Below are 9,649 nucleotides of genomic sequence, written 5' to 3'. Positions count from 1 at the left end.
TTTTCCAACGAAAACTTGCTCTGCGCACAAGACAACCTTCGCAATCTGTTATTCTAAGGCTTTACTGGAATAGACAATGAAATTGGTTATGATAAAATTAAAAATAATAATACAAATTATTATAATTATAATTAAAAAAAATTATTATACTTATAATTTAAATAAATTAATAAAAAATTTATATTAATTTAATTTTATTAAAATTAATATTTAAATTTAATTAAAAGTACAATAAATTTAATAACAATACCTATAATCCAAACGGATGCTAAATCACTTCTAGTGTGAAATGAAAGACAAGTCCGTCACTACTGTTCTAATTTATTTCATGCAAAGAAAGCCTGCTGGCTGCTACTGCTTCATACGTGAATCTTCCGATTTATTTGTTTATTCATAACAACTAATAGCAGCAGGATTTGAACTCTTCACCTACTATGCCACTTGATAGCCGAATCAAAATCAGAAGATTAGATGAAGCCGCACCATTCTTAACTGATTGTCTAAGGAATTATCTCTAATTTGCCATGTTTTTAAGTTAAATTACACGTTTGGTGTCTAAATTACAATAACATATACAAAATATACGTGAATGAAAAGAATGTTGAATTTTAATTAACTTTTAAATAATATCCCATGTTAATCGGAATCCCAACTCACTTACACGGCATATTCTAACTAATTTATAAAATTGCACCACATGTATGCGGCATTTGTTAAAAATATAGAAACACTAAATATTTTGTAAAAAATTTATGTGGATTCCATGTATGCTACGTATAGCTTGGAATATCTTAGCTGGTTAGTCTGTGACGGAATATATATTTACCGCAGGGAGGTGAAAAAGAAGGCTGATAGTTGGTATGCACGTTAAGTGATAACATATTGTTATTGAAAACGTCACATAGGTGAGTTGACTTAATGATGATAATGTATTTTTTGATAATCAAAAGTAGATAACATAATTTCAAATTTCAAATATACAAATTAATTTTTTTTTTTATGTACTAACATGTATATTTCTAAAATTTAGACTAAAAATGTGTAATTAATTTTCTTAGCTAATAAAAAGGGGGGGCTAAATGAAATCTTAAATTCTTCCCTGAGGGGAGTACGTAACCAATAAAATCAAAGCCCGGCATTTAAAACATGAAGATGATATTTTCATATATATATATATATATATATATTTTGAAGGCTATGTATTAAGCGGAAGTTTGGTTTCGGGAAAATTTATGTATTTTTTTTATTTTATTATTGGGTATTTGATTTTAATATTTAGATCAAGATAATCTGATTTCGAAAAAAAATAATAAATTTTCAACAATACTTAAAGTTTTGAAATAAAAAAATTACTTTTTCTTATAGTGGATATTTATTATTAATAAAAAATTATCATCATTTATATTAAAAATTTATAATAATTATTTAAAAATTAATAAATATAAATTCTTTCAACCAAACGAATGAATTTTAACATAAAATTCTTGAAGATGAAAAAAAAAATTTGAATATCATACTTTTCAAAAATCACACTTTCTCTCATAATTTAAGATTATATAAATCGAATGCTCCTAAAAGTTTCTGGTAATTAAAGATATGCATAACTTTGGGGCAAAGTGAAATAGTGGGAAAATGTTGAAATAATTTTTAAGTCAACTTTATTGTTTTCTTGTACACGTTCTCCCATTACATGTTACTTTCCACATCAAAGACAATGATCGGACTCATTAGTTACATCTCCTTTATTATTTTCTCACCCACTGAAATAGCCACATCATAAATGTTAATTAATTTGTGCCACTATAAATTAGTAATGGAAAAAATTTGTTGAATCTCCATTAAATTAAAAAAAAATGTTATACGTAATCATTTAATACATTAATTTCACACTTAAATCTCATAAAAAATTTAATACTTTTCACTTAAATCTCTAAAATAAAATGAAAAATAAATAAATAAATGGATTATTCAAATGTAATATGTTTTCTTAAAACAAAGTTTAATATGCGAATGTGTGTAGCACTTGTCATATTTCTTTTCACCTTGAGGGATCTTCATTATGTGCACTAATTAAAAGAATTAATTGTAGGAGGAGTACGATAATATTCAGCTTGGAATCACCAAAAGCATTAATTATGTTAATTTTGTTATTTAATTTATACTGGTTAAAAATTTTGACAAAACAGTAAGTATATTGACTTATTTTTTTAATATTTAAAATTGTAAAAATTTGAATTCTAACAACAAATCACACTATTATTCACCGGTTCTTATTTTCAAAAAGTTAATACAAAATTAAGAAGATAAAAATGTAAAAAATTAGGAAAAAAAAAAAGGAAAAACTAAAATATGACACCAATTATAGCACATTTTTCTTTGGAAGGTGATAGAAACTTTTTTAGAGATAGGAAAAGTATAAAAACTCTTTCCAGAAACCCATAAAAAGACATAACATTCTCAGAAGAAAATTAAAAATATAAACTTTCTTTTCTCTAGGAAACTCAACAAGAAAAGAAAAGAAAAAAAAATAAAAAAACACGAAACAGGCACGAACTAACTGCCATGAAGCATATGTACATAGCAATGAAAAAATAAAAATAATCCAAAAGGCAGCTCAAAACTTGAGAGCTGGCAGCCACTATAACAAGACTTAATAATAGCAAAGGGAGCGAGGACCCCAATCTTTACCTAAAATACCCTGTAGCAAGAATTTGTTGCATATGACATTGGATATAGATAATAGACATGCAACGTGGTACAATTGGGCCCAAAAAAATTAATGGTTGAATATTTTAATCTTATTTAAAAGTAATTAAAGTTTCACATTTTGAAGATATAGAGTCATAAATGCCAGAGCCAAGGTTTTTGGTAGCACAGGGAATTACAAATTGGAGGTGTCGGAGAAAAAATGTCAAGGTGCAGACTGCAAAATGATTATAGACAAAGTTATTTTTACTATCTTGACTTTTGTTATATCTAACAATTGTAAAAGCAAAGTCATTTGAAAGAGTTTTAGTATGCCTTTTTTTTTTCTTTTACTGTCTTTCCGCTTGATATGTTTTTGTATATTTTTATTTTTTTGTGAGTAATTTATAACACTTTAGTTTTATCAATAATATTGTTAGTGGTATGATCAATTTTTATGATGAATAAAATTTCAAGAACCACGTAATCCGTTTTTCTGCATGATTTTCTATAAATTTTTGTAATTTCTCCAATTAATTATTAATGATTTTCTTTCTTTTTCTATTTCTTCTATTTTCCCTTAGACGTCAAACTTTCATCAACTCTTTTCACTTTGTTGTTTGTAGGCTTGCCGTTTACTTTTGTTTTATTATCTGAAAATATATTTTCACCATGATAGGAATATCTTTTTTTTCACCCTATCTCTTGTTATACAACTCAAAATTAAATAAATCATCGTATATATATCTCATTAAAATTCATATTATTATTTTTATAAGATTATAGAAATGATAAAATTAATAAGCAAACTAAACAATTAATCAAATCACATATATCTAAGAAAATTTTCAATTTAAATTAATTTCGATACTCACACGAGATGTATACTTTGTTTAAAATCTCTTTTAGTTTTGAGACATTGTAATATAATGCATTTTTGAATAATTTACTATTTTTTTCTACTATCGAAAAAAATAAAATAAAACCCCTTACGAGGAAAGTCGCCCGAATTTGGCATCCTTCGAGTTAGACTATTGCTTCACGCAGTTGCTTGGGATCAGAACGAGAGCAATATCCCGATTCTGGAAAAAAGAACGGGAGGCGGGGGGTGCTATAAAATCAATCATTTAATTATTAACGTAAGGAACGAAAAGACACAACTTGACGCATTAGTCAACATGGTGGGGCATCTGTTGATCTTGAAATATGCAAATAATGTTCACAAAATGTTTCTATTCTCCATCTTAAATCCAACAATGTTCAACGCATCTCCATCTCCAATCCAAGCTTTGTGTGTTTCTATTCTCAACCTTTCCCCAAATCAAACACTGTTGCACGTATATCCTGCGAAAAAGTTTAGCTTAATTCTCCTTTCCCTGACTCCAAATCAAAAAGAAAATTCAAATTTTGATAAATTTGTAAGACTAGAGCATATTATTAGAAATTTGGGACATCATAATTTATTATTAATAATTTCAAATTCAACGCAAAAATTTACTTTCACAAAAATATTAAATAATAATAAAGAAAAAATATATATAATCACAACACAACACAAAAATTTATGTATAAAATTTCAAAGTAAAATAAGGTTAAAACAAATTTCATTATATGAAAAATCATTACTATCTGTATCATTTATAATATACTATTCAACCCAAATTGATTCAAAAGTCTTTAAAGTTTTTTTCTTTAAAATTAAACAAAGATATTATTAATAAAGAGAGTTACAAAGTTATAACCAAGCTACTAAGCCTAACGTTGTATTGACTTAAGTATTCTTTAAACACATATACAAAAGAAATTTTCTTAACAACTGCATACAAGTTGTAGAGCTTCATAAAAACTTCATTGTACTTCCATGGCCTGTCACTCTCTTTTTTTAGCCATGCGGTCACAAATTTTGAGTCACTTTCGATAATAATTTCTAGTAAAATTTTAATATTGGCTTCAAAAACAATTTAGAGAGCTTCAAGAATCGTCAAAAGTTCTGCCAAATAAATCTATAATACCGACATTCTCGGAGAAGATGAGTAACATATTATCATCACAGTCTCTGATAACTCTTCCAATACCTGCTGGTTCAGCTTTTCTATTGTTGAATCGTCCACATTAACTTCCATACTCCTGGAGGGAGGGACCAAACTATGTTCTATCCAACCTCTTATTTTGGGGAGGAATATAGATATCTTGAATGTTAGATGTAAAATTCATTATGCTAAGATTCAAGTCTGGAAATTTGGCTATCAACCACCAACCAATTCTAGTGAAAATCAAACTAAAAATTTGATCAATGGAGAGGGTTCTTTTTATTGAATACCTTTGCATTCCTCACCAACCAAATAGACTATACTATTGCGTAGAGAAGAGTATCCCAAATCACCATATGGTTTTTTGTAGGAATGACCACACCAGGATTGAAATAATGATATCATAGACCTTGAGATAACCTAGTAAATATTCCACTAAAGATAAAACTTGCACTAGAGTTTCCACGCAAGAAGACAGAAGATAAAAAGGTGAACAACAGACTCTGCCTCATTGCAAAATGCACACTTATTTTCTTGAGACATAAGGCAACTTCTAGATTGAAGAACATCCATCACTGCTATATTACCTTAGAGCTTTCTAGTAGAAGATTTTCACTTTTGGAGGAGCTATTCCTTTCCATGCATACCTTTCGATTGGAACCATGGTATTTGCGGCATTCATAAGCGCAGTCCAAAAAGGTTAAAACTGTACACTCTGTTTGTTGTATGAGACCAAATGATCCTGTTAGTGGATAATTGGCATAATGAGGTTAAATTGAGAAGTTCCATAAATTGCTTCCATAGCTCTTTTTCCCAATCAAAAAGTTTGTGTCTCAAAGAAATATGCCAACGCCAATTTGATCCGATCCATCCCCCATAGTCTTTAATCACGCCGTCCCTTTGTTCCACTAATGTCTAGATTCTAGCAAAAACGATCTTAAGAACAAGACCCTTAAACCATTTGTCGCTCCAATAATAAATTCTTGCTCCATCACCTGCACAAAGAACAAAACTAGATTTTATAAGGTTAGAAATAATATCAGTGCTCCAATTGTTTTGAATGTCACACCACTCTTGAAAGGGAACGATAAAGACAAGGAGCAAACCGGATATCGGTTTAGGACAGATTGTATTTATCACATACTATATTCCTCCAAAGAGCATGATATTCTCTATTACATCTCCAAGGTCGTTTCAACAGTAGTGCTTTGTTGCAGGACTCAAAGCCAACAATACCCTGTCCACCGTGCCGCTTACTTCAACATATTGTGTTCCAATGTACCCGTCTCAATCTTCTTCTATCCTCAATGTCTCCCCACAGAAACTGTCCCTGTATTTTTTCAAGTTCATTTATCACCCCAACCGACATTTTGAATAGGGACATGTTATAAGTCGGCAGATTAGCTTAGAAGTGACTTTAATAAAGCCACCTTACCGCCGGTTGAGAAAAGTTTGCTTTTTTCACACATTGAGTCTACATTTAAAGGTATCAATTATTGATAGCCAAGTTGAAATAAGCCTTGGATTAGCTCCCAACGAAATCCCAAGATATTTAAAAGGAAGTGAATCTACTTTACAATGAATGTAGGCAGCCCATTCTTCAATACATTGATTCTCAACCTTGATACCAACCAGAGCGCTCTTGGCAGAAGTAACTTGCAATCCAAAGCATAGTTGAAAACACAGCAGTATCCTCTTAATCTATCTCAATTGATCAGGTTCGGCTTAATAGAAAGTGATAGTATCACCAGCAAATTGAAGATGGGACATTTACAAGTTTCTCTGTCCAATTTTGATGCCACTGAATATGTCTAATGAAACTGCCTTACACAACAATAGTCTCAAGCCTTCTAGAACAATTAACAAGAGAAACGGAGGGAGAAAGTCACCTTGACGAAGACCATTTTGCATGTATATGGAGCTGGATAGAGAATCATTAATAAGGATCAAAACAAAATCTATGGAGATACATCCCCAAATCCATGATATCCATTTTCTTCTAAAACCCATAAGATTCAACATTAATGCCAGGAAGTCCCAAGCCACACTGTCAAAAACCTTTTCATAGTCCAATTTGAGAATAAGACCACCATTTGACTTTTTTGTGCTGTCGATGACCTTGTTAGCTATCAAGATACTATCCACTATTTGTAGCCATTTCACAAACGCAGTCTGCGAACTATGAATTAAAGATCCCATAACTTGCTTCAATCTATCAGCCAGATTCTTAGCTAATATCTTTTACAAAACCAATTAGAGACATGGGTCGAAAATCATTGAGATTCAATGCATTGTTTCCTGGCAACAAGTGCTACAAAATGAGCGGTTTATCCCCTTTGGCAGCTTTCCGAATACATAGAAGTCATGTACATACGTAATTTTATCTATCTGAATCGATCCAAATATTAGGTTCAACTATCTCTCTCTCTCTCTCTCTCTCTCTCTCTCTCTCTCTCTCTCTCTCTCTCTCTCTATATATATATATATATATATATAGTATTTTATTAAAAATTAAAAAAAATAAAAAAAAGCAAAAATTAATGATCGGGTTGGCCACTTGCCCCGTCGTTTCCCGCATGATTTTCGGATCTTGCTTCCTTCACTTTCTTTTTTGTCCATACTTCTCACCACGGGAATAGGGGACTCTCGACTAAGAGGCAAAACACACAGCAAAAAAAAAGAAAAAAAAGAACTCTTCACAGCCAAAACCATCAACCAATCACACTGCCAAATTCCCCCACCAAGACCCGATACCCTTACTGCCTAAGCCTACCAACCATTGATTCTCACATCACCAACACATGCCATCCACGGCATCCACAAGCTACCAAACAGCCACCACCCATCATCCCTGCCACCCTCATCCGAAAAAACCAGAATAAACAAAAAACACATAAAAACAATCACATCCCCTGGTTAGGAGAAATATCAATGAAAAAAAAAGAAAAAGCCCTTAGAACAGAGGCATTTCGGGCATAGGGGACTTTAGCTCTTATGGGTGTTTCTACGCAGATTCGGTTTGGGTCATTTAAGAAGGAAGGAAAGTAGGCTCGTTCTAGGGTGACGGCGAAGTAAATGGTGGCTTACAAATCGGCAGTAGGGGTTCGCGGTGGCAGTGAGCGATAGCAGGGGTCTTTTGGATGATCGGAGCCCGTGGAAAGGAAGGACGAGAGGAGGGAAACAAGATATTAAAAATGCAGAGTAATCGGACAGTGAAGGAGAGATTTCGGCCACTTGAAATTTTGAATTTTCGGTTTAGATCTAGGACGTTGGGGATTAATTTCGAGGAATCTGAGCTTGGATTCGTGACGAGGAAACTGAGGAGAGCATTCGGAGAAATTTTGGGCTGTAAAAGACTACTACAGGCGGCTGCCGACCGCTGGGAACTGGGTTAAGGGAGGCTACAGGCTGTTGTTAGAAGAGAGAATGTTTGTTTTTTTTTTTTTTTTTTTTATAAGAAGGAATGAAATTAAACGAAAAAAAGAAAAGCGCTTTAGTTCTTTTAATGTATAGAAAAGAAAGAGAGAGAGAGATAACCGGGTTAACTTGCCAATCCGACCCGGATTGTGACCCACAACTCTTTCAGAAAGCAGCCAGACCCAAGCCCAGCTGACTCCCAGACTCATTTTTGGATAAGGCCCATATCACTTTTCAGTCTAGCAATTTTGTTCCTTGTGCGTAATGGATTTTGGATTTTGGGCTCCATTATCAAAGTTTTATTTGGATATAATTTCATCTCTTTTTTATTATTTATTTTATTAGGTCTTTGATTTTTTTTATGTTTATTAATGTTGCTTTAGAAATTGTGGAAAATAATAATCGTAATGATAAATAGAATACAGGTAGATATATTTGGGAAAACTAATTTATTTGTGGATGAGAAAAAAGTGGAAAAATAATAATTTTATGATTTAAAATAATTTTCTTTAAAGACGAGATTTTTGGAAACAAAAATAAAAAGGTATCTTTAAGTGAAAAATTTTGAAACCTTGCCTACATAGTGAAGGGAATTCAAATATTATTTTGGAGGATTAATTTTTTTCAAATTTCATCTAGATATTAGAAAATTAAAGGAATTTTTTCTTCACAAAATAAATAAAGATTAATAAATTTTCTTTCATCCATGATTTTCTTTCAAAGAGAAGATAATGATAAAAAAATAGGATTAAATACATGAGATGTGTCAAATTGGTTTGTATTTGCATAATTTATTTGACTCTTGTTACATTATACCCTAAAAAATGTGCAAGTTTGTAAGCGATAATTTTAAAAATTAGTTTTTATAAATAATGGTCAAATCCTACTTAGATATCAGAGGATTTCTTAACAAATTTTTTTTATAAAAGAATATCATGTGAAATTTTTAAGGGATTAGTATGAACGTCTTAGTAAAGAAATATTCTTCAAAATTTTACCTAAATATTAGAGAATTAGAAAATTTTTCAATATTAAAAATTTTAATCTTACTCATAAATGAAAGACTTATTTAAAAAAAAATTAATATTCTTAAGTAAAAATAATTCTTAGGATCCTACCTAAATATTGAAGGCCTTTTCAATAATTATTCTTTATAAAGGAATATTATATAAAAATTTTTAAGATCATTATGAAAGTCCCAAGTAGAGAAATATGCTTTGAAATTATGCTTAGATATTGAAGAATTTAGAAAATATTTCAAAACTAAAAATTTTCATCTTATTTTTGAATAAAAGATTTTAAAAGAAAGAAAAAAAAATATTTTCACAAAAGAATAAAATTTGATGGAATCATTTTTAAATATTAGACTTAAGATCATTTTTATCGATAGTAAGGATAACATAAAATCAATTGGTATCAAATTTTTTGAGATACTTTGATATGCTAATTCTTCCCCATACATAATCGACTATCGAATCTAATTTTATTTTCGTAGATTAAAATTATCTTTTTCATAA

At 30.6% G+C, this 9,649-nt stretch overlaps 1 long non-coding RNA gene across 2 annotated transcripts; it reads right to left on the bottom strand.

Moving 5' to 3' along the window:
* Positions 1–4,420: 4,420 nt before the first annotated feature.
* LOC149519951 (uncharacterized) lies at positions 4,421–8,469 on the bottom strand. Of its 2 annotated transcripts, none has more exons than XR_016330610.1 (2): positions 5,822–8,469; positions 4,421–5,727 (listed from the first exon to the last, which is right to left on the bottom strand). It is a non-coding gene; the product is annotated as an uncharacterized LOC149519951 (long non-coding RNA). The 2 variants fall into 2 exon arrangements; XR_016330609.1 differs by having other exon boundaries at positions 4,421–5,710.
* Positions 8,470–9,649: the final 1,180 nt, after the last annotated feature.

The sequence above is a fragment of the Durio zibethinus genome, chromosome 2, assembly GCF_047325235.1.
Source record: "Durio zibethinus cultivar Kanyao isolate XHJ-2024 chromosome 2, ASM4732523v1, whole genome shotgun sequence".
NCBI lineage: Eukaryota > Viridiplantae > Streptophyta > Magnoliopsida > Malvales > Malvaceae > Durio > Durio zibethinus.
This window is presented reverse-complemented; position numbering and strand designations above follow the sequence as displayed.